The following is a 24,478-nucleotide window of genomic DNA, read 5'->3' on the forward strand; positions in this document are numbered from 1 at the left end:
TCTTTATCTATCTCTATCTTACGCACATGAAATCGGCCAATCAGGAGCTGGTTCACGTTTGACAGAAAAGTGGTTCATTTTCGCCCCCACCTTTTTTCTTAGGTTTTGTTTAATGACAATAATCATGCATGAGAGCAGTTCCACGCCAAATGACGAATCGATCAGAATCGGCTTTCTCCGATTTGCGTGAAGCTCTGCAAAATTGCTTGTTATGAGAAATTGTTCGACCATGTTGGATCCTGACTTTTCTTTTATAATGTCGATTTTGACATTTTTTCGAGGGGGGCGACACATCTAAATCTCAATTCTTGTTGCTCGAAAAATCTCACACTAGCAAATCAATTTTCGAAAAATCATCTTTCATTTCTCGCATCTACTTGCATCGTGCTTCATCTTCCATAAATCTTCCTTCTATATACTCAGCGTGCGTGCAGCTAGCCAAAGCAAAACACAATCTTTTCTGCATCGTAGATAGAGTCGTCCCCCTCGCATTTTTCCATAAATTGTAGCATGAAAACGTCACTTCTATTCGAAATGACGTCTGAGACAAACTTTAAGAGAAAAATAAAGTCTTTCAATGAAAAACACACACGGTAAATTAGTGTTTAGTAATATTTAGCAAAAATAAAAAAAAAGTGTTAAAATATTATATAGGGTATAGAGCTACTTCTAGCTAAGTGCGTATTTTTGGCATATTGAGCAGCAAATATCAAACATATATATGTATATTCACGCTTTCTTAAATCAAACTAAAGTTGCTATAATGTACTGATCTTTATTTATCTTTAAATCTGTTATTAAACATGAAAATTTACTCGCGCTGACTGAATTTTCCATGCATAATAGTTTTCACATTTATATTTATCAATTTTATCACTTTACAAACATTCACAACTGTTTAAAAGCTTCGGATTTATCACTCTTTTCCCATGGTGCCTTATGAAGTGAATTTGTGAGGTCACATTCGATGCACAGCATTGGAAAGACTGTGGCGACAATCCACATTGCCCTGTGTTCCTTTACATAGGATTATATTAGCTGTCAAAACATCTTCACGCTTAGAACAGATAACTCAAATGTAGGCTTACTTTACTCAAAATTAATTAAACCAAACAAGTTTAGATTATGGGTTGATTTTTAACTCGGATATGGGTAAATTCAAGTTAAGTATGTATGTATGTAAGGTAGCCACCATCCCTTCAAGACTTGGCTTGTATGCAGCTCCACTTAATAGCAGCTGCCAGTGAATGTTTCTGTTTTTGAACAGAATTTTTCAGGTAAATCATGATTCAAATTATCCCTGGCACGTCACTCCGAAATCACCATCAGGACTCCTGAAGCCTTAACTAGTGCGAGCTCTAAAGTATCTTCAAAGGACATAGGAAACTGGTTCCAGACTGTCTACAGCTATTTAGAGGAAAACCACCTTCTGGATGTACTAAATGATTCATCGCGTATTTTGAACGGCGATGAAGCTGGATTCTGTTTGAATCCCATCCCCATGAAAGTTTTCGCCGAAAAAGGAAAGAAGGATGTTTCATTTGTTGAAACTACCAGCAGCAAACAAAATGTAACAGTAATGTTTTCGTTTGGCGGCGAATGGCAGAATACAGAGGCGTCGCGTCCACATGTGCAACATGTGCACTGCTCAGGTGCTCTTAACATGATATTTAATAAAATCATTAGTCATAATCCAATAATCTTCAAGTCACATAAAATCATGCAGGCATGTCAAGTGTGACTCTTTAAAACAGCAGTGAGCATTTTGTTTTGGTTTAAAAATTCATCTGGCTCTGTCACACATTGATTTTTCATTCTACAAAAAAAGCTATAAAAACGCGTATTTAAAATCTTGCGCGCCAGTTCAAAGTTTCGCTAAGGGGAACAGCAACACGGAAATATCCGCCAGAAACGCTTTTGCAGCGTATCTTATATGCATAGTGTTTCCAGTGTGTTAGTTTCCGAGTGAAGGAAATTGATAATGTATAGGTAGCTAAAGCGTTTCATTTCCACCCGAGGCTATCGACTCTCCTGCAACACGGAACTCTCAGTCAGGAACGCTTTGGCCTGTATCATACTTGCGTAGTGGTTTGAATGTATTAGTTTCCGAATGAAGGAAATCGTTGATGTATAGGTAGCCAACGCGTCTCATTACCATAGTGCACCGAAAGCTTCCACACCAACGATAAGCTTTCCTCGGGTGGTTTGTAGTTAAATTTCGCTCTTCTCTCTTTCGCTCAAGAGTGTTGCTCTCGTGCATCACTGTTGTTGAGAGTAGTAAACGTCAAATCGTATGTGGTTGTTGTTTTTTTCAATGAAGATTTCTTAATGAAGAAAGTGAATGAAAAGTGAAAAAAGTATCGGGACTAAGAGCTCTAAAAGAAAAAAAAATGGGATTGCCGGAAGAAAATCAGCTGGACGTGATTGAAGATATACTAAGCAGACCTTTTTTCCGTCGCTCTGTTGAAGAGAAGTTACAGCTGGTGAAACTGGACGTACCCCGACCAAAGATGGATAACCTTAAGTCGGCTTGCAACAGGAAGGGGAAAACCATCACCAGGAACTTCAATCCGAGTTCGTATGAAACGAAATGGCTTTGCGGATCCGAAAAACTTCAGAAGTTATTCTGCTGGCCATGTCTGCTGTTTCGGAAGTCTGGTGACAAAGGGATGTGGAGTGGAACAGGATACAACGATCTCAGTCATTTGTCAACGGCAATCAAAGTTCACGCGGCGTCGAGGGATCATATTGATAACGCAATGGCTTTCCAGACGTTTGGGAAGATTCGAGTTGACGAAGCAATAGACCATGGCCGAGAGGTACAGCGGAACAATCACAATATATTGGTCAGAAAAAACCGAGAGGGAATGTGGAAGTTGCTCGAGATTGTGTGTTATCTGGCGACTCATGGACTAAGCTTTCGGGGGCATGATGAGAGTGATAAATCATCTAACCGTGGATACTACCGAGACCTATGTGCTTTCCTCGCCCTCCATGACCCGAATTTCAACGATTTTGTTAGTAAGAGTGTCGTGTTCTCCGGTGTTTCCGCCACTACACAAAATTAATTAATCACGATCATAGGCGAGATGATGATGGATGAAATGGTTGGTGAGGTGCAGCATGCGGAGTGTGTAGCAGTGATGGTTGATGAGACTACCGACAATTCCAGGAAATCCCAGCTTGCCACAACACTTCGGTATTGCCTAAAAAATGGTGAGATATTCTTTTTTTATGATAGTGCGTTAACTATTGTTAAGTTACCATGAAACTAAAATAACCTCGATATTTCAATACAGGAAGAGTCGTCGAACGATTAGTCCAAATTGAAGATGTCAGTGAGGATAAGTCGGCAAATGCGATAGCCGGACATGTGATGAAGACGTTGAACAATTTTAAGATTGGTGCTGAAAAACTTGTCGCGCAGACATACGACGGTGCTAAGGTTATGTCTGGGAATATTGGTGGCACGCAAGCGCTAGTGAAAAAAAAAACTTCCCTAACGCCTACTATATTCATTGCCAAGCACACGTGCTCAATCTTGTCCTTCTGCATTCTTGTACTAATAACCCTCAAACGAAAAGGTTTTTTTTTTACGTTGTCTTCCTTGGCGTCATTTTTTTCACAACGCCCAAAAAGAGATTGTGAATTGAATAAGTTCATGCAGAAGAAAATACCTGGTGAAGCTTGCTCTATGGCCAGAGTCTCCACGGGTTTCCACTAGATTTCGATACGATTTTCTTCCTGAAAGTATTTTCTGAGATATTTTACTTTACTGATATCTTGTATCTGACACTGCAGTCAAAGGAACTAGATTTTGTTGCTTGCTCCAAAAGTGTCAACGAAACAAAAAAAAATATTACGAAATTACAAGGAGAGGAAAGATTCGACAAAATAATAACATCTAGTTTCGAAACAACAGGCATACCAAATGACCTTCGGCATGAATATACTAAATATTATGAAGTATATTGTTCTTTGCTGCATCGTATATTGAAGGAATTAGATATTCGCTTCAAATACCTTCATCATTTCAGTTATTCGGCTTTGCTAGATGGCTCCAAATTTGATTCTTATGATAAAACATTTCCCAAAGATGTAGTCGACAGTTTTTGTGATCGATTCAACACAAACGATAAAGTGAAGCTCATTAATGAACTGAAAGTTTTGTACACCAAAGACGATTTTAAAGGAAAGGGTGTTTCGGAAATCGTATCATTCATCTATGACACCGGATTGGAAGATGTATTTTCAGAAGTGTTCAAACTTGGAAAACAAATTTTGTGTCTTTAAAGCACCACTGCTTCTGTAGAAAGAAGTTTCTCGGTCATGAGGAGGGTAAAATCGTATTTGAGAAGCACGATGAGCGAAGAGCGGCTTAAATGGCTAATGGTTATGGCTGTAGAACAAAAGCTTTTGCAAAATATGCAAAAAAGTGCAGGTTTTTACGATATGGTAATTGATAGGTATGCAAAACGGAGTGACAGGAGAATCGCATTAATGCATAAATAACGATTGAAATCGGTTAAATAAACTATGGTAACATATTTTCTACGTTCGTTTAATTAACCATAAATCACAAAATAACATTCAAAAGAATTGACCTTTACTGTTGGAAAACTGAGATGTTGAGTAATGTTGGTGCACATGTGACAAAAAGAGGCACGCGTCGCCTCTCAGAATAATTCCATTTAATTCCACTACCTTATTTGCTTATACTTGACAGATACGTGTATTTCGTCTACAATGTGCAGACTTCTTCAGTTCTTCAGACTCTTGCAGTCGAGTATTAGTACAATACACTGAAGAAGTCTGCACATTGTAGACGAAATGCGCGTATCTGTCAAGGATAAGCAAATAAGGTAGTGGAATTAAATGGAAATTACTAATCCTTCTCTCTTTCTTTATGCACTAAGCCGCCCACATTCATCAGGAGAATAATTCCGCCTGACATCATTCTTACATGTAAAAGATTAGACCTTTAAACCTTGCAATGCTTTCCCAGTGACTGGGGACTGGGAAAATCAGATAATGGATGGATGGATACGCATAACTTCTTGCTCTACATCAAACAAAATTTGCATCCAGCTCTCGTCAAGAGTAACACTACATTTCCCATAATATGCTTTGTAGATGGTCATAGTTCCCATGTCGCGTTGAAGGCCGCAGATATGTGCCGGCAATTGGGGATAGCGTTGATCGCCTTATACCCCAATGCGGCACGCATATTACAACCTGCTTATGTGGCAATCTTTGGTCCATTGAAAAGGAGCTGGGGAAAAGTAGTGGATCTATGGCGATCAAACCATCTAACCGCACGGATGTCGCTAGCTACATTTGAACAATTGCTCCAAGAAGCATTGAAACAATTGACTATCATGAACGGATTTTCGGCGTGTGGATTATATCCCTTTAATCCAGATGCCATTAACTATTCTAAATGCATCGGAAAAAGTTCGGATGCTAATCCATATGATTTAGAAATCACCAACGAAATGGTACAAAGCGACCAGGTAACAGTTTTTTAGAGTCCGATAAATGTTGCAGTTGATGAATGTACTGTGGATGAAGATGTTAGCAGTGCTCTGTCCGGAAACAACGTGACACTTACAAGTGCCAGAAAGCGTAATGAAAACTGCTATACGATTGTTGGGACCCTCGAGACTCACTCGCTATCAATCAGGACAAGGAGATCTTTCGGAAGAACAACAACAAACTAATCATAAGCGAATATCCTACTGATACTACGTATTCAGCAGGTGACTTAAACTATGGTTCTAAGAGTCTGGTTGAAACGGCCCAAGATGTGTTGGACATTCAACTAACATTTGCTCAAATGGAGAAAGAGACGGTCGAAGGTATGCTTGATGCACAAAGTATTCAAGTTGATTGCAACATGAGCTACATTGATGGAGCTGAAGAAACAAATTCACACGAAATTGAGTGTACTACAGCTGCTGAAGATGGAATCCACCAAGATGGAGGAAGTGGTAACGATAGTAAAGGTAATGATTGATGTAATGTTGTCCTCATACAAATTTATCGATTCGTTCGTCGATTTGTATAACAAACAATTTTTCTTATCTTATCTAGATGTCATACCCAAAATTGTGGATTTTACGAATTCAAGAAGCCTACAGGATATCAGAGACTTTTTTACTACACCACCCACTCCAAAACACAACCCGAAACATCACAACTATAAAAACTGCACGGATTCAATACTGACTGCAGCCGAACGCATACAAGCAATGCGTTAGGCTGAATCAGCTAGGAAAAAGCATTGGCGTTAAGAGTTAAAAGATCTGAACTGAGAGAAGCTCGGTAGAAGTAGAAAGATAGAAAAGCTGAAGAAATTAAATTTATAAAAAATAAACGAGAGAAAGCGAAAGAAGAGAAGGATAACAAATCAATTGAGACCATTTCGTGCGCGGCGGACCACATTGCACATTGGTTTAAAAGTTCATTTTGACGCTTTTAATTAATAGCACCGTTATTTATTAATTTATTTTTTTTCACAAAGTCGAGATCGTCTTCAGCATAGTTATAGAAAACAAATAATATAAACAACTTTGATGAAGACCAGTGTTTGGAAAATCTCAAAAACTCTAATCTCATGCATGAGTTTATGCGTCTATGAGTATTGCCTCGCAAAATTCAACGTCGCAAAAATCACCGATGAGGTTCAAAAATTCATTGCTTTATGTTTTGGTGTTATTCATTGTTATTACTATTGTTTGTGATTGGACAACTAACACAACATGCATAGGTATGATATCAATTGACGTTTGAGTGGTTTTTATGAGTTTAAAGCTGGAATGATTTTTCGGCGTTGTGAGTGTGAGTGCGTGGATATGCATGAGAACTCAAGCGTGAATTTTGTTTGCCGCATTCGCACGCGAGTTTATTCTCGCAAGGAGGCTCAATGAATAAGATTTGAGAATGATTTTCCGAACGCCGTATGTTTCACCTAAATCGAGATAGAGAGAGTTGTTTGAGGGATGACCCCCAAAAACAATTTATTTTTTACCAAAACACATATTTTCTTTTATTTTAGGTCTTCACTATGTTCTAAAAAGTTATTCATCAAATTAAAATACACAACTTTCTATAATATACTATACCTGCATCATTTGAATACGATGAGTTAATGAGAAATTTTCTTCAATTTTCCTCATACTTTGGACTTGTGTATCTTCATTGATGCAGATGAAGTCAAATGCATCTAAAACTACATTAAAATAGCTTTGAAATGGTGGTAAACTTATCCGTCCACGACCGTCTGCTGGGGAGTTGTGCTCAAAGCAAACACCCGTTGATAGGCTGTATGGAAATCATGGTTATAGGGTTAAATACCCCATTTCCGGCCTATTAAGCACAATCCGCACTTAATCTTTCTTAATCTAGCGCATTTTAGCACCAAACGGAATGTTATTATTACTGATGGCTTCCAAATTTATTTACCTTTCCGTATGTACCGTAAGATTTGATAAAGAGAAACCAATCGTTGAGATATTTTCAAAAGTCTAACACTGCTTCTTGACGCCAAACTCATCCTATGGATTCTAAACTCGGCCTAACGCGTTGAAACGCAATTGAAACGCCAATGAATTCACTTCGGCCTATCGGATGAAGATAAAAATTGTTTCGGTAGGAGCGCTTTTTTTGTTTTTGGGAATAATTGGTACAAACCTTCATATCACGCGTTCTCATTAACTTCGTTCCGAAGCTTATTAACTAAAGTATCGTACCAAACGCATAATTGGCTTGTAAACTCTGAAATCATGGATTTATTTGAAGTTTTCTGCTCGATAGGCCCAAAATGGGCGATGAGGCCGAACTAGTTCTCTACCCTATTGAATTTTAAACCACGTACTAAATTCATTGCCATAGTAACTGGCTCCATAAATAAACTTCCCATTTCTCAGAGCATATGGAAAATGGATGTAATGTCGGCCTACATGCCTCTGATTTGGGCCCACACATAAATTCAGCAATGGACTAAATTTTCAATAGCGACCAAAAATATCCATTAGTACTGTCCCAATGACGCGTTCATCTAGATAAAATTGACAAATAGCAGATTTTTAGCGATGGATCCAATCTTAGATCCATAGACCAACATCAGAGCCATTTCCTCTATATTATCAAGCAAAAATGAATAATGAAAAAAAAAAATGCTAGAAAAAAGTGCCCATAACATCGAGGTAAAATGTTCGTATAATCGAGGTATATTTGTAATTCAATTAGTCGGTTTGTTCTGCAGAGATTTGGAAATCTTAGACAAAACAAAAATACAATCCGAGAAGGCTCTCTTTTTCTGAAGTTGTTCATACTGTTAGGAAAACAATAACATGGCATGTGTCATATTGCAGAATTTAAACTACAAATCTAGATAGAGCTGGAATTAGGGCGTAACAGCTTTAGTAAATAATGGCTTCTTTCGATGATTCTTAGAAAGTTAAATCTCTTCAACGCAAATCAACAACACCATCGGGTAGACGAAAACTTCCCCTACCCGACGGTTATGTAAGTTTGCGTGGGTGAGCCTTGAGTTCCTAGAAATCGATTATAGAAGTCATTGTTTACAAAAGCTGTTTCGCCCTAATTCCAGCTCTATCTAGAAATATTTCAAGCGTAACTCTTCAAATCGACGTATCTGCTTTTGTCAACAATCACTTAAATTGACGATTTGTCTTAACTGCTAACTCACCCACGCAAACACCATCATCAGGAGGGGAATATTTCCTCTACTAGCTGGTGTTGTTAGCTTCTGTGAGTAAGCTAGCAGTTGCTACAAATCGTCGATTGAAGTGATTGTTTACAAAATCAGATTCGTCGATTTGAATAGTTACGCTTGATTTAAATGATACTTCAACAGGCCGACGTTTTTCAAAGTTTATCAAATCAATCATCCCAAAAGCCAAACCAAACAGTTGGAGTGCAAACCATCGAATTAATCCAACTATCGTCATCGAACACCGAAACCGCAAACGAATTAATTTCCCCATCAACTAACAACTGCTCAATCATACGTAGTTTCAACACATCCATCAGCATCGATCCACCCAAATGTAAACATAATATGTTTACATTCGGGTGGATCGATGCTGACATCTCCACAATCGCAGTGGTTGAATCTCAGAAATACACCGAACAAGCCACGCTCCAAAGACGCTTAGGTAGTGCCTCTACTGCCTTCTCCCGTGATCTAGATCTACGACCCGCTGATAGCACCCGTAACAATATTTACCAATTCAATCTCGATGCCCAAACAGTCGTTTCGGTTACGAAAATAACCCGCAATTTCACTTTCCACCCAAAGCAAAACATCTTCCATCGAACTTACTGCTACGCAATTAATTTTAAAATCACTCGAAAATAGAGAGAAACACGAAGCAGAAAAACTTGCATTACCGGATCCAGTCAAGGTCAACCGCCCCTCCCACCGCGTCGTGCCATGCCGCCAGGTCCGAGTGCGATAGTGAATCGAGCAGGGGCTGAACTCCTTCGAAATCGCACCACTATCGCATGGTCTATTAGCAGTGGTTCTCAAACTTTTTGTTTACTGCGATCCATTTTGAGAAATTCCATGAACTATCGACCCTGCTTCTTCTTCGCATGTCAAGCTTATTGCTTATTGTATATTAGCTTATTGCGTGCTTTCAACTTAGTGATCTAGATGCACTTCCACAGTTAATAATTGAGAGCTTTCGATGCCTGTTCCATTTTTGCATTAGTATAATTGTGTGGCAAGTACAATCATGCCCAACGAGCCGAGAAATTGTCCAACCCGAAAAATTCCTAGACCGGACCGGAAATTGAACCCAACCACCTCCATCATGATCTTGCTTTTGATAGTTGAAACAACCTGAAGTAGCAAACTATGCCAATTAGTTTATAATTAATAAACCATTCTTGAACATTCACTACGACCAAGCAGACGTGTTTCCATGACTCTATCAGGTTATGGGCCCAGGCGTTATAAAGTCTGCATTGGAAGTTCGCAAGAGTAAAACAAAAATTTTCGGAAAATGGAGAAAATCGGCGTTGAAAAATTGAACGATTCAAATTAATCGGACTGGAAGTTTGAAGTTATTGCTAGTTAGATAGCAGCTTTGGAAGTTAGTCGATCCCGGAGTACAGCCAGTGGCACAAGCACAAACCGAAAGGGCTCCAGGCAACGCAGCGATTGCGACGAAGGTGACAAGCGAGCGAGAGCCACGCTTGGGCCTCTTGTAGAACCAACTCAGTACTGTTTGATCAAGAAAACGAATCTGCGAAGAAAGCTTGGGAATCTATCCAGCGGATCAACGAGAAAAAGGACGAAAAAGTAAAACGACGATCCTGAAAAACTACAAGGGACAGCCGTATGGGGTTGTACGCAATGGTGACGTAGGACTACGTGGTCTTATATAATAAATCTTATTTTTTAACTGCAGCAGGAGCTTGTGTTATGTGTAGGAATAGGAATTTGAGCGGGGTTCTCTCTGTTTGTAGTATTTTGTATGACACGCTTGTCATCGATGGCCCACAGCGACTCACGAAGACCTACTTCTTCCTCCTTTTATGGATACTCATGTGGGCTGCAGCTCGCTGCTTGCAGGCAGCCTTTCGTTGTGTACTGAAGAACACCACCACTTACCATGCAGTGATTGAATAAACGCCGTTTGGTGAGACCGGATGGAATTCAACTTTGAAATCCGTGTTAGGGTAATCGTTTTTCCCAGGCAATCAGTGATAATTTTAATTATCATAGCAACAGTTGCACATTCGTGCAATTTTAAATAGTGGCATTTTGAATTTAGTATTAAATTTAACAGATGTGTAGAAATATTTCCGATCGATTGGTGATAAAATTATTGAAATTGGTCCAGGGGCAGCTGACATATTAACGTTCAAAATCTTTCATAATTTTGCTACATGTTCCATTTTTGGTTTTCACAAAGTGTGCCCCCATATAGAAATCACAGACGTAGTCCTACGTCAAAAGGTGATGCGCATGGAGTATGTCGATGGTGAAGATATTGGAGCATATGTCTGCCGGATGGAAAAATTTGTTTGAGAAACTCGCGATCGCTGTTCAAGAGCTCGACAAGGATCTACAGGTAAATTTTGTGCTCAGTAGTCTTCCTGATTATTTCTCCACGCTGGTCACCCCGCTTGAGATTTTGGAATTTGTTCGCGGCAAACTTGTGGATGAAGTAGCTCGGTGGAAATACATGGGATGTTCGGAAGTGGCGCTTATCACTTCTGTCAGAATCCCGGAAATAAGCAGCGAGATTGTCATCAGTGGATGAAGTAGCATAAAATCAAAGCTGCTCAGGAGCATCTTCCCATAGGTGCAATGAGGAATCCAAGTTCGAGAAGATTGACCCGAGTGTCGTTGTGGAAGTTACGCTTGCAAACGGTAAGAAGATTTTTTCGAAAGGAGTCGGAACGTGCCGGCTAGAAACTACGGATGAAGATGGACGGATTCGAGTTTTCAAGTTGTGCGATACATTGTTCATGCCGAATCTGGAGGTAAATTTGTTGTCTGTAATGGTAATCCCTGGAGGATGTCGATATTTTCGTACCATAATCGATGACTTCAGTAGATTCACGACAGTTTATTTACTGAAGCACAAATAAAAAGCAGTGAATTTCTGCAAGCAGTTCGTTCGCTACGCGGAGACAAGATTTGGGAAGAAACCAAAAATCATCAGATCGGATCAAGGTGGCGGGTACAAGAGCGGTACGATGGAGGTTTTTTTGTAAGGCAGAAGGAATATTGCAGCAGTTCACGACGACGTATAATCCACAACCGAACGGAATAGCTGAACGCAAGAACCGTTCGTTGGTGAAAATGGCGCGATGTATGGTGTTGGATGCGAAACTACCGTACAAATTTTGGGCGGAAGCAGTTAACACGGCAAACGACATTCAAAACATGCTTCCAACTGCAGCGCTGAAGGAGACACCGTACGAATAATGGAATGAAGAGAAACCGGACCTAAGGCCAGATATGTGGGACGCCTGCATTTCTGTACGTGCCAAAGGAAAAACGGACCGAAGGCAGTGAAGATGTTGTTCGTTGGCTATTCTTCAAATCATAAAGATTATCGAATGATTGATCCGACAACACACAAACCGGTGGTCAGCCGAGACGTCAGATTCGTTCCTGGTCAACATCAAGATAGCTGTGCCGAAAAAGACGAGGACGAAACCATCGACTCCTGCATAGATCGAAGCTACAAGTAGCAGCTTGCTGACGGATTTTCATGACACTATTGTCGGTGAAGAATACAATGATCTGGAGGAGGCGGTCGCAGTTGAACGAGACGGTATCAGACGGTCGACGCGAGAGAATGAGGATCTTCCACCTTTGCGTTATGGAGAGATTACTGCAGAGTGATCCACTAATGGTTGCAGAAGCAATGAAGAGTTCGTACTGGAATGAATGGAAAGCTGCAATGGAGGAGAAAATGAAGTCACTGCAGGACAATAAAACTTGGATGCTGTCGGATGAAAGTGGATTTGCAAGAGGAAAGAAAATGAAAGAGGTGAGGAAGTGCGTTTTAAGGCTCGATCGGCAGAAGGCTTTACGCAGAAGTATGCAAGTGATTATGACGAGGTTTTCGCTCAAGTGGCCAAGCAAGTGACACTAAGGACCATCTTGACGGTTGCTGGAATGCGGAATCTGCTCGTGAAACACATTGATGTGAGGGCAGCCTACCTTTACGATGATCTGAACGAGACAATTTTTATGAAGGAGCCTCCCGGATTTGAAACCAACGATGGAAAAGTGTGCTATTTGAAGAAAAGTCTGTATGGATTCAAGCAGTCGGCAAGGATGTGCAACATCGAAAATGGATTCATGTTTCAACGAGATCGGATTTAAGCCCTCAGACGCTGACCCCCGTGCGTTACGAGAATGGAGAATCATGTTTTATCCTCATCTATGTCGATGACATACTCGTTACTGCATCAAGTCAGAAGGAGTATGACAATATTTGCTCGCATCTGGAGAATGATTTCACGTTTACAATCCTGGGTGATGTGAAGCATTTTTTGGGTATGCAAGTGGAAAAAACTATGTCACTGAAGTTATCCAGTACCATACCATCCAGCATGTACTAATTTGTAGGACAGGAAGCCATCCAGTACCATACCATCCAGAATGCATCATAAATCAACTATTGCATACTTCACGGCGTAAATGGAGCAATTGTGCTAAATTAACTTTTAAATCAAAATTTACAACCATTAATGATATTACATATAATTTAACAAAGTATGGTGGGAAAACCAGTGACAAACCATTCCAGTTCTTCACCTAAAATATTCTAGAATATCTAAACAAGACATTTAAACATTAAGACATCTTGGCTAAATGTTTTTAAATTGTTTGATTGATTTTTTTACTTCAAAGAGGAGTTCTTCAAAGAAATTTGAAAATTTTTCTCCGAATACTTGCTGGATGGGAATACTGAGTCAAATATAATTAAAGTGATTTATTCAGAGTATTCAGTAATATCTTTAGAAGACATTTGCATACTTAAACATCATGGCTAATTGTTTTGAAATTGTCTGATTGATTTATTTTTACTTCAAAGAGGAGTTCTCCAAGGAAATTTAAAAAAATTTCTACAAATACTTGCTGGATGGGAATACTGAGTCAAATATAATAAAAGGCTCCTCTTCCTGGTGTGGAGTTAGGTAGAAAAGTGTACGTTCGATTAATACTGTCGCATTAATGGCCCTTCGCTCGCTATGTTTTGAGATACTATGTTTTCAAGAAAAACTTTTTAAAAGAGTTACGTCTGTGCTATTACGGCTATTACGTATCTGCTCCATTTTCACTGCTTCTCTTCTAAGGCTGTGTTCCATTTGACGAATTTTCACTTAAAATTAACGAATGTAAAATTTTCAAATAAACAAGCTATTCCAGCAGACTTATTTCTGGCAGACAAGCAATCAATTTTGACAGACGCTTTCTTGAAAATCGGCCGATCAACAACAAGGGATTTTCGAACATTATAATTTATTTTCGAGGTGTCAAATTTAAGTGAAAATTCACCAAATGGACCACAGCCTAAAACTGATTTAAACTGCTCAAAAATCACCGATTCACAACTTCAAAGTGCGCCATTTTGAACTTAGAAAAAAATTGATATCAGTATCATTTACCCAGAATCTGGGTAGATTCCACAACAAAACTAGTTTCCCCATTTTTTGACAACTCCATATATATAGCACAGACAAACAGACATAACACATTGAATATTTCTCATTGTAAAACATCGTCGCTAAAACATTACTCTGATCTTTGAAGTAAAAATAAATCAATCAGACAATTTCAAAACAATTAGCCATGATGTTTAAGTATACAAATGTCTTCTTGAGATATTGCTGAATACTCTGAATAAATCACTTTACTTATATTTGACCCAGTATTCCCATCCAGCAAGTATTTGTAGAAAATTTTTTTAATTTCCTTTAAGAACACCTCTTTGAAGTAAAAAAAAATCAATCAAACAATTTAAAAACAATTAGCCAAGATGTCTTAATGTTTAAATGTCTTGTTTAGATATTCTAGAATATTTTAGGTGAAGAACTGGAATGGTTTGTCACTGGTTTTCCCACCATACATTGTTAAATTATATGTAATATCATTAATGGTTGTAAATTTTGATTTAAAAGTTAATTTAGCACAATTGCTCCATTTACGCCGTGAAGTATGCAATAGTTGATTTATGATGCATTCTGGATGGTATGGTACTGGATGGCTTCCTGTACTACAAATTAGTACATGCTGGATGGTATGGTACTGGATAACTTCAGTGACATGAGAAAACTAGACATGGCTACACATTAAATCAAAGTATGAACATCAAGAAACTTGCAATTCGTTTCCAAATGGAGAATGCCCGACCATCAAAAGTGCCAATGAAGCCTGGATTTCTACAGCAGATGGAGGAGAGTGAAGAGCTGCCATGCAAGAATGATTTACAAAGTTTGGTTGGAGATCTGCTGTATCTCGTAGTCAACACTCGACCGGACATTTCTATCTGTGCTTCCATTCTTTGCAGAAAAATGCAGATTGGGCAGGAAATACCGTTGATCGAAAAACGAATTCCGGTTTTTTGTTCCAGCTTGGTGGGACAACAATTTCCTGGGCGGCGAAGAAGCAATCCTGCGTAGCATTGTCCAGTACCAAGGCCGAGTACATTGGCTGAGTACTGCCAGCAGTGTTCGGAAAAACTCAAAAACTCAAATCTCATGCATGAGTTTATGCGCCAATGAGTTTTGCCTTGCAAAATTCAACGTCGCAAAAATCACCGATGAGGTTCAAAAATTCATTGCTTTATGTTTTGGTGTTATTCATTGTTATTACTATTGTTTGTGCATCATTGATTAGAATACTTACACAACATGCATAGGCATGATATCAATTGACGTTTGAGAGGTTTTCATGAGTTTAAAGCTGGAATGATTTTTCGCCGTTGTGGGTGTGAGTGCGTGAATATGCACGAGAATCTTAGGCGTGAATTTTGTTTGCCGCATTCGCACACGAGTTTATTCTCGCAGGGAGGCTCAATGAATGAGATTTGAGAATGATTTTCCAAACACTGGCTGCCAGGAACTACTTTGACTACAGAAACTACTAAAGTACTTTGGTGTAAAGCAACATCTCCCAATTACCGTACAAGAGCCATTCCCGCCAGCGACCTGCAGCCGTCCCTGCCCTGTGTGTGGGCCTGGTGAAGGGGTCTTCCAACCACTCGTTTACGGCAAGTATGAACTCGTCCATGTGAATTCAACTGTTGATCCGCCACTTCGTTTCAGTTCATCTTCGCTTATGGCAACCACTTCGAGCCTTTCTACGTCAGGTGATCTTTCGCTGCCTGATAGTTCACCGTTCTCTCGTGCGGATCCTGGACAAGTTATCATTGACACGGCTCGCACCGAACCCTCTAGCGGTTTACGTGTCTACTATCATCTATGACTAAATTGGACGATGTTTATCTGGCTGCGCTTGAAGGGGAATATGACGTTTATGTATTCACGGAAACTTGGCTCGATGGGAGGATCAATTCAGTGCAACTGTTTGGTGACTCTTTTACTGTCTACAGATTAGACCGTAATTCATCCAACAGCATTCGTACTCGCGGTGGTGGTGTGCTCATCGCTGTTTCCAACGAATTCGCCTCCTGCGTAATCTCCAACGAACTATTTACTACAATTGAAGCGGTTTGGGTTAAGGTCAACCTCACTTCGCGGGACATCCTCATTGGAGCGGTGAATACTCCCCCTGAACGTTGACATGACTGCACCACAATGCAGCTTCATCTGGATGCTACAGAATTTGCATCGTCCATGACTGATATAACGGATGTGCTTCTTCTGCTTGGTGATTTTAATCAGCCTGGGCTTAGCTGGTCACCCTCAGGCCAGGGTTATGCGTTTCCAGATCCGATTGCATCTTCAACTACTCCTGCCAGCCGCTTGCTTGTTGACGGCACGGCTTTTCATGGACTGAGCCAGATAAACCTTGTTCCCAATTTCCAGTCTCGTTTTCTTGACTTGGTTTTTGTTAGCGAAAATGCACTTCTGGACTGTGTCGTCGTTGAAGCGCCTGATGTCATCGTTCCTCTTGACAATTTCCACCCTGCTTTGGATATATCTATCGCGAACGGATCTCAAATTCGTTTTGATGAAACCATGACTGCCACTCGGCTCAATTTCCGGAAGACCGATTTCCGTTTGCTGAGACGTTCCTTGTCCCGTATCAACTGGAACGTGTTGAATGACCTTGATATCGATACAGCAGCCGCTCGCTATAATAGCCTTTTGCGCGACTGTGTTTGTGCTTCAGTACCGAAGTGCCAACCTCCAAGAAAACCGCCTTGGTCTAACGCTACTCTCCGCAACCTGAAACGAGTGCGATCTAGAGCTCTCCGTGCTCTCACTCATCGACGATGTACCCTTACCAAGCGAAATTTTTCAATTGCCAGCAATGATTATCGCCACTACAACAAGCTTCTTTACAAGAGGTATGTAATTCGTACTCAACATAATCTGCAATGCCACCCCAAGGGATTCTGGTCGTTTGTGAATACTAAGAGGAAGGAAACTGGACTGCCGTCAAAAATGTTTCTCGGCAATGACGTAGCATTGACAACTGAGGACAAATGCAGCCTATTTGCTAGGCACTTCTTAAGCGTCTTCTCGAATGACTCCCCATCGCAAGCAGAAATTGAGCGAGCCGTCCGTGATGTGCCAACCGACGTCGTAAACATGGATGTTTTTGCCGTAGATGTACAAATAGTTCTCTCTGTGATGAGTAAAACCAAATCATCATTTTCACCAGGTCCGAGTGTTATTCCATCTGCAGTCCTAAAAAAATGCTCCGATATCTTAGCTGCTCCGTTGTCCTTGCTTTTCAACCTGTCACTTCGTCAACAGAAATTTCCCGCACTATGGAAACGGTCTACTGTTCCCTGTTTTCAAGAAAGGAGACAAACGCAATGTGGAAAACTACCGTGGGATTACCTCGCTTGGGGTTGAATCTAAGGTGTTTGAGTCGCTGGTAAATGAGAGATTGTTTGCTTCCTGCAAGCATTACATAAGTACATGTCAACATGGTTTCTTTCCTGGCCGCTCCGTGGAAACTAATCTCGTCAGCTTTACGTCGTTCTGTATGGAAAATGTATGCAAGAAACTTCAAGTCGATGCCATCTACACTGATCTTGAAGCTGCGTTTGATAGAGTTGTGCACGACGTTCTGCTAGCAAAGCTTGAAAAAATTGGATGTTCTGTTTCCTTCTGCAGCTGGCTTAGATCGTACCTCGTGCAACGTGAAGTTACTGTATGCATTGGAAACTACTCATCGTACTGTTTCTCGAACAGTTCAGGAGTTCCACAGGGTAGCACTTTGGGACCAATGCTCTTCTCTTTATTTGTGAACGATGTAACGTTTATTCTACTACGAGGAGGTAAATTGTTTTTTTGCCGATGATTTGAAGATTTATCTAGTCGTTCGAGGCTATGCCGACTGTTTAGAACTACAAAACCTTCTTGAAATCTTTAATGATTGGTGTGAACGTAATGTTATGGTCCTGTGCGTCTCAAAGTGCTGCGTAATTAGTTTCCGTCGAACTAGGACTGCCATTTTCTTTGATTATAACGTTGCTGGAACTGCAGTTCAACGTGTCGATCACGTTAAAGACCTCGGGGTCATGTTGGATGAAAAGCTCACATACACTCGCCACTTCTCAACCACGATCGACAAAGCTAATCGACAGCTTGGATTCATGTTCAAGATATCTAAGGAATTTCGTGATCCTCTGTGTTTTAAAGCCCTTTACTGTTCATTGGTACGCTCACTACTGGAATTCGCGTGTGTTGTCTGGAATCCCTACCAAGCTGTATGGAGTGGACGATTCGAAGCTGTTCAACGCAAATTCGTCAGATACGCACTGCGCTATCTTCCATGGAGTGACCCGCTGAATTTACCACCGTATGCTGACCGCTGTCGTTTACTGGGTTTGGATACTCTTGCTAAGCGACGAAACATATCGCAGGTCGTCTTCGTTGCTAAAGTTTTACTCGCAGAATATGATGTTCCTGAGTTACTGACCAAAATTAATCTGTATGCTCCTGCCCGAACACTCCGTCCGAGAACCTTGCTACATGAAGTAGTATATGCAACCAACTATGCTGCAAACAGTTCCTTTGTCGCCATGATTCATCAACTCAACGAAGCCTCTGACCTATTTGACTTTGACATCAATGCCTCGATGTTTCGTCATCGTTTGCTGTTGGCCAATTTTTAATTTTTAATGAGTGACTACATTTAGATTTAAGTGTTTCATTGAGACTATCAAGTCAGATGGACTATAATAATAATAAATAAATAAATAAATAAGAAGACAATCAAAGTTGCATCAAACAGCTTCAGCAAGATGGTATTCAACGGCGGTTCAAACACGTGGACACAAAGTACCACTTCATCAAAGATCTGAATAAGAAGAAAGTAATAAAGGTAAACTACACACCAACCGCTGAGATGATAGCTGATATCCTGACGAAGTCGCTAGGTGCTACAAAGCTGGCGGATTTTCGTAATGGACTTGGTGGTTGAGGAGGAGTGATAGATGAAGTAACCTGAAGTAGCAAGCCATGGCAATTAGATTAAAATTAATAAACTATTTTTGAACAGTCACTACGACCAAGCAGACGTGTTTCGCTGACTCTATCAGCTTTGTAGCTACGCCAAACCAATATTGAATATAGATGTTATGAGGCCAAAATGACATCAAAAACTAAAAAATGGCTTCAAAATACAAAAAAAAACTAAAATTATGTGATAAACTGAAACTCTATAACAAAAAGTCCAAACTGAGGTATTTCGCCAAAATAAAAAGTTAAAACATTTAAAACTGCAAATCAGTTTAAAAACGTACAAAATTGTCTGAAAACACTTTGAAGGTCAACGCATTAGTAGTTATAAAACAACAAAGTAGTATTGAATATAAAAATTCCTAAATTTCAGAAATGGACTTCACATTTAAAATGATTTTTAATCTTCAAGAATCGTTCTGAAAACACTCAAAATAGTATAACATACGTCAAAGCTACCTAAAAAACGCCAGAATTGGCAACACAATCGCTGAATTATCCTTGAATTATCAAAATGGTATTAACTAGCTAAAATTACCAAGAATACCATTACAATCGCCAAAATGGCCTTCAAACAATTAAACCAACCTAAAAACTCTTGTAATAGTCTCTACAACGCCAACTCTTATAAAATTACTCTGCTAAATGACAATTAACCTCTAAATTAAAGCTAAGTTCATTGTGAAAATACTTAAAAACGGGTATTATATAAAATTCAAAATTTGTCTCAACTAAGAGGCAGGCATATCAAGAAGACTTTAGCATGCAAAAGTGTCAGAGAAAAAATCGTTTTCATGAATAAATCAAGATTGCAAAATTTGCCTGGGGTCATATTGACCCCCAAGATACAGACAAAGGGTTAAATTCCACAATGACATTTAAATCTCAAAATGACCTCAAAAGGCAAAATTAAATGATTCAACAGTCTTTAAAACGCCGAAACATGGGACCCATTAGTCGCAACAATGGCATTTGCAAATCTGAAATGATTTTAGATCGCATAAGGGAGAAAGATTCCGTTAAGAGATTTAAATCAGTATTTGAAAATGTAATTGTCCGAATTTTCACGACCCATCGATTGAGAAACGCTGGCCTATAGTGTTCAAAGGGGGGTAAATCGTGCGTTAGTGTTGGTCTATTGCGTGAGACCAGCTGTTATCACGGTCAACGTTCAACTTTTACGTACGTGTTGAATATATTTTTTTTATCTTTCAACCCTCGATTAGCTGACGACATCCGCCGTCTACGGGAGTATTCTGTTCTGGGGTTTTAAAAATTACCTTTTGTTCGCGCTATCCGATAATCTCTCGACGCTAGGCAACACCAACTCGCTCGTCGGTCGTTCACGACGTCAGTGAAGTGCGCTTGGGAACACACCTCCAAAAATACAAGCTTCGCGCACCTCCACCAAACCGTAGGATCGACCTTTTGCTTGATTCTTACACAATTAAAAACAAAAAAAAAAGTTAAGTCACACTCGCCTCAAAACACTGCGTAAGGCTGGCCTCGATCTCTCTTCAAAATTGCTGCGTATTTAATTTTCTAACAACCATTAATTACACCACTCGTACTCGCGTTGCTTTCGATTACAGGTTACTAGTGTAGAGAAGTGCCGCCAAAGCCAACACGACACACAACTCCTCAACATGTAATGCACTCTGTACAAAGACTGTGATGCACTTTTCGCCCTCTTTCTTCTACGCTAACGGGTTAGAAAATTGCACTCGGGCACTTGGCAGCGTAACACAGCAGGTCACAAAGGCACTGGCAATGCACACTCCTCGCGTTCTCCTTTTCGATGGGCCGTGGTTGCAGGTTCATTCATCAACGGCCAAAACGGCTCATTAGCATAATATCACTGATGGTTTTTGTCGTATTAATAGCTGGCAGGTCACTGCTGCTTGCCAACTGCCTGACCTCGAAGAAGTTCGGCGAAAGCTACCAAAGCATCCACAGCCACAGGTAGCCAATCGTTCCCGCCCCAAAACAATGGTAGATCATCCGATGCGATTCGCTTCGATTTCGAACCACGACTTGCGGGTATCAAACTGTTCCAACTCGAATCTTTATGCGAATTTGTTAAGCGAGGATGAATGGAGGCTAAAACGTCCTAACCGATCGCTGGCGAAATAGCGACTGCTTGGTAGGCGACGACGAGTTTGCCTTGCTGGCACGTTGGCTGTCGGCTGTCGGTCTGTTCAATCATATGCTCACAATACTATCAGCCTCCTCTATCCACGCAAGTGGTTGGTGGTTGGGTCGGTAGGTGTGTTGTTTACTTTCCGCGTATGGCGAATTTTTTGCCTTTCAGCCCACAGCGGCTATGTTGGTGTGCGATGGTGTGGTAGTTGTGATTTGTGATTTACCTACTGCTGTATGACTCTTTGTTTGTTTAGTGGTTGGCGAAATCACTGCGAATTTATAAATCGTTTGCATTTTTTAGTATTGGTAACGGGTAAGGGTGGCTCTAATTAGCTATCAAAAACTTATTATCTTAAAAAGATTTAATCATATAGCATTTTGCAATTCGCTACCTCCCTGAAAACTGTTATACTATACAAACTGGTATAATCTAATTGCGAGAGGATTGATACATTCACACTTTCCAGTCGGAAAGACAACGGGAGCTTTAATAAGGAAAATTTCCATTGTCTCTTTACTCATTCGTCCATCGATGCAATCAGTGCAGCATGGCATTATACGGATCGGATTCATATCTACATAGCTCGAAGGGGTACACAATGGTTCCTACTACCTACTGCGGATGTATCACACAAAACGAATACGAAAATTATGCTGAGGGAAAGTTTAGCTCTTTGTTGCACTGTTCTCTATGACAATACCCGAAAAATATTTACTTACTGCAAGTTTTTCGGTGGAATCATTGAACTTGCTGTAAAGGGTGGAACGGTCAAAAATTGGTCAATCATGATTAAGTGCTCACTGATTATGTTATTGCATATGTTAAAACTTTTTTTCTTTCTAAAGTTCAATAACTACAAAATACCAAATGCGAACCGTCGGGCTTTACGTTTCACACCTACCATTAGATTGTGTACCGCTGTTGTATCAACCTTATTTGATGCTGTACGTCAATTTGCTTTGAACTATATCTCATTTCCAACTGTTTTCTGTGTTTTCTTGAGGTTCCTTTCAACGATTGCCCAATATTTTTAAATTGTGTGCAGCTCCGGCGAGTTTGGAGGATTTTTATCCTTGGGTACGACTTGCACGTTGTTGGCGGTCTACCGTTCCTGAGCCATTTTCCCGAAGTGACAGGAAGCAAGGTCTGGCCAAAACAGCTCGGAACAACTGTGTTTCTTCAAAAAGGCAACAAGCGTTGATTCATAATAAATAATAACACACACCTGCCGACATCATCCGATTCCATCCACTATTCTTCGATAATCCTGGATGAGTTAGAATTATCTCTCTGTTTACTCTAATATGTTTTAGTGTGTTTATGTTTACTGTCACTTTCATGATCGCGCCGTTTTCGCTTTCGGTCAATCTCAAAAAAAAAATCACATATAGAACTGTAGATTCTTTTAGGCCACAACACTCTTCCCCGGAGTAACAACAACAATCACCCTCACCTGCCAATCTTCCGTTCAGCAAAGCAGTTCCGTTTAGTTGATGCAGTCTTGGACCCCAAGCAGTGGCAGGCGATCGGATACTGGAAACGTTACCGGAAAAAAAATTCAGCAGATGCGTTTCTCAGTTCTTTCCAACTTCCGAATGAACTCATCGAGGACAAGACTAGCATCCACCCCCGGGGTCAAGTTAACCAATCCGAACTCCTTGCACTCCAAAGGGTATCCGGATTAAATACTCATCCCCTCCGTCCTCTGTCTCTGGTCCATGACCGCCGTCCCATTCTGTGACCCATAAATTCCGATCGCGCTAATCTACCTGTATATCAGCGACAACGCCTCGCAATTCGCCTAACCACTCTCCGGTTCGCAACCCATAAGCACCAGAAAAAGAAGCTTCGGCATTCCGCCTATACCGCTTCCAACCAACAACCTCCCTAGCAAGATCGAGACAACCTCTCACTGAGGACTCCCTAAATCCAGCCGTCAACCAAAACTCGTTTGGTCTTACAACCACCTCAGGATGCTTAATTATTTCATGATTATCAGCCATGCAAGTATCAAAGCAAATACACTCAAATAACCAGCAAGCCCGCTAACTACCTGGTAATAGCCCCTGTTTCGCGATATAAGGTAAATATACGGTTTCCGAACTTTATATCAGTCGTTTATCAGCCTTATATTGCAAAAAGGGCGATTAGCGGGTTTGTTGGTTACTTGAGCAGCATACCTGGTGCTGCTCGGTCAGACGTCGGTTTCACCTATTTGGACAGAACCCGTTATCCAGGTTGCAATCGGCGATTTCGAGGCACCCACATTCCCAATCGAACTCTGACGAAATCCACCTCAACATCTCGACACTAAACGTTCAAATTTATGACGCAATCAATCTACGTGGGAATAATTTGGATTTCGCTTATGCGCGAGTAAAATTTTGAAACGCTGTAAAAAAATCGCCAAATTTGAGTCGACCAATTTTTGACCGTTCCACCCTTTTATATTTAACAGAGGTGGGCAATCCGCCCATGAGCAGAGCTAATGAACTAGTTCCCCGGGATGAACGGTGAACACCAACTCTCTCACATACAATGATAGAAGAGCAATAGTTGGTATCGCTTAACTCGAATTGTTTACATTTGTTACTAAGGACCTTTTGAAAAGAGACGCGAGAACTCTTTTTAAAATGAACGATAGCTCACGTGCTCACCTTTTAAGATTGTGAATTAGTTGTAATCTGAGTACTGCGGAGTAAATCGATTTCGTTTTGCAAGCCAATGGAAAACTGCTTGAAAATTTGTTCAAGTTTAAAATTGTTTTGTTCTTTCTGAGTTGATTCCCGCCAAAAGCTTTGAGCCAGGAGTGCTCGAGCCCCCATGACTCTATCAAAGTTTGTTTACAAATATGTTTCGCCAAAGTATGTTTTACTGCAATTGAAAACTCAGCGGAGTCATAAAAACTATGCTGGTTTTTATACTTTCATCATTGAGCCTGTTGGTTTTTGTCTTTGAGCTTGCAATTAAGAATGTGTTATGAAAAAGTATGAATCATTTTTATGAGATTGCAATGCTTGACGAGAGGTAAGAACAGTAAGTGAGTTTGTTGCTTCTGAATGTTTGGTTCCCGTTTGACAGTTCTGACTGGCTCCCAAGTGACAAGCACATTGAGTGAGTCCGCAGTACCCAGGTTGTACTGAGCGTGAGCGCGAACGACAGCTGAGCTAG

At 40.3% G+C, this 24,478-nt stretch overlaps 1 protein-coding gene across 1 annotated transcript in view; it reads right to left on the minus strand.

Annotated features, from left to right (window-relative positions):
* Nucleotides 1–21,289, minus strand: part of LOC135710564 (uncharacterized) — a 46,678-nt gene extending 25,389 nt beyond the window's left edge. The window contains exon 1 of the mRNA XM_065233179.1: nt 20,445–21,289. The gene's annotated coding sequence lies outside the window, so the exon portion shown is untranslated. The remainder of the gene's footprint in view (nt 1–20,444) is intronic.
* Nucleotides 21,290–24,478: the final 3,189 nt, after the last annotated feature.

The sequence above is a fragment of the Ochlerotatus camptorhynchus genome, unplaced genomic scaffold, assembly GCF_037179485.1.
Source record: "Ochlerotatus camptorhynchus isolate MF236.1 unplaced genomic scaffold, CSIRO-AGI_Acam_v1.1 ptg000391l, whole genome shotgun sequence".
Taxonomy (NCBI): domain Eukaryota; kingdom Metazoa; phylum Arthropoda; class Insecta; order Diptera; family Culicidae; genus Ochlerotatus; species Ochlerotatus camptorhynchus.